We start from the raw sequence: 2,500 nt of genomic DNA on the forward strand, positions 1-2,500 counted from the left end.
AACCCTCTCGTGTAAAAGCACCAATTCGTGAAAGCTTTAAAAGTCTAAGAAAATGAGGTTAAAGCATGATGTGTGTTTGAGTGTGTTACATAGTACTATATATCATGAAGTGTTTAGTTTTTTTTCTTTACCTTCAAAGTCAGCAAAAATAAAAATTAATTAATCATTAGAAACTCTATAAGATGTTTGTTACCGACAAGAGTTTATATAAACTAACCTCATGTATTAACTGGGAAACTTTTTTATATTTCATTATAAAAAAAAGTAATTCTTAATATCGTATGGTTCACCATAACGTATCACCCTACTATTACTAGCAAGGAAAGTCCCTCGTCCAATTCGATATCTTTTCTCAAGTTATAAATGTCAGTAACAGGCGATCTCTCAGGAACACGAGTCTACTCTTTATCGATTAAGGGAACAGCTGTGCGATTAAATTTGGGGAGCCTGGTTTTGCCTCTTTGTCTGTAGGCGATTTACTTGACGACAGGTAAAGAGCAATTTGTGTTGAGAGGCTTTGGCCACCCCGTGCATCGATGTTATAAAAATTCCATACATTTATCACGAGCAATTCTCATAGGCCTTAGCCTCGAGACATGGATATCTGTACCTGTAAATCACGCTCGGGATTAGAGATTTGGAACACAGGATTGGAACAAGAGCGTGTATCATAATAACAAATAGAATATGTTTAGCGGTTCCAATGCAACTTTGGAACCAGCATGAAATATGCTAATGAAAGAGTTATATGAATTGATAAACTAAAGCTCGCCTAGCTTAGTGTGCATTATAATCATCCTGCAGACATGAGAATACAATGCACTTCTCTGCAAAAGACAAATGGATATCAGTCTCACTTTCGGTGCTAAAACAATGAAACTCCTAAGTTTTATGGAGTTAGAGGTCCAGAGGCCATCAAAAAGTAAATGGAAAATACCAGTTTTCAGTGACAAAAATAATATTTGCTCTAGGTCAGAGGTCAACTACTCTGGTAGGCCAATCGATTAAGAATACCTGCGCGGGCTAGAAAACATGTCCCCTTTTCTGACTGTTTACAGGAAAAATAATCTAATTCATAATAGCCATAAACACCATATGATTTATTCCAAAGACTAAAAATATAAGGTAAGTGATAATCTTATGAGACCGAATGCTAGGTAAATCAGGTAAAAGAGAAAAAATAGTAATAATTAAGAGTTTGTCGGTCCGCAGGTGAACATTCCTGCTCTTAGAAGTCTTGGCAGGAAGTAACCTCCAGAATGTGTCTTCGTTCAAAGTGTCTCTAAACAGATTTTCTCTTCTTTTCCATATTGGAAGATTTTAGCGAATGCTCCCAAAAAGAATTACAGTCATACTAAGGTAATGTGTCTTGCAACTCATAATAATCAGAACAGTTTATAATTGTGTTGTGCACATAGACCGTGGAAAGCTACATGAAAGTTAATGATGGGGATAGCACTGTACAAGGTGACTTGGCAGGAATATTTTAGTTAAAGTTTCTTTAATGTGATTAATTAGGAAAGTGATCACGTAAGGCAATATATGAAGTGCTTCCTCGCGTCTCAATAATTCTAAGTAAGCTCCAGTAAACAAAACTTGGTTCATTTTCTGGATCCTTTGAAGGCTATAATATAATAAACTATTTGACTATTGAACTACAGGAAAATGCGATATCATTTGCGAGAATAAGACAAACCATGCTGGCAAGCAAGTTGTTGCCAACTAAAGCAAGCAATCTGGAAGAACTAAACTGTACATTCATACTTAATTACAGTATTTCATTATAGTAACAGTAGCATTTATATTATGCCCTAAATTTGTACTTTAATACTGTGCTCCGCTTCCCAATTCATGTGCATGGAACCGGCTTGTATATCTTGTATAACATCCTAAACTGTTCGAATTTCACCACACACGCATTGATTATATTTGGCGATACAAAAATAATGCTGAATATTCAAAGGATATCGATAAAGCCCTTCGTCTGTGGAGCCGCTTTGACCTTTCCCGAGAGGAGAATAAAATGAAAAACGATACTCTCGTCTGACTTACTATGCGCGCAACCCGTTTTGTCATGATTAAAATTTCCTGAGCCGCCGAGGAAGGCACAGCACGGGGAAACTCTTCGATCAATAGCAATGGTATGAAGTAGATGAGTGTTTACAATAAATAATGTATATAACTTTTTCAAATTCTCGTCATTATAATTATTAGATGTAATTCAAAAGACAGAGATATATATCTTATCTGATATGATTAAATGCGTTAAAGAAAGCTAATTATGTTTATGAACATATATAAACAAAATACACAAAATAAAGAGTAAAAAAAACACCAAAATAACAGACATAATCAAAGCATAATAAAAAAAAACAGAAAAACATCAAAGACCTACCCATTCCGCGTACAATCATCCTTCCTCTCGATGCAAGACGGAAAAGCCATTAGTTATAATAAAGAGGAACGGAGACCACACCGGCATCTTTCATATCCTGAACAA

Source organism: Penaeus monodon, chromosome 36, assembly GCF_015228065.2.
Source record: "Penaeus monodon isolate SGIC_2016 chromosome 36, NSTDA_Pmon_1, whole genome shotgun sequence".
NCBI lineage: Eukaryota > Metazoa > Arthropoda > Malacostraca > Decapoda > Penaeidae > Penaeus > Penaeus monodon.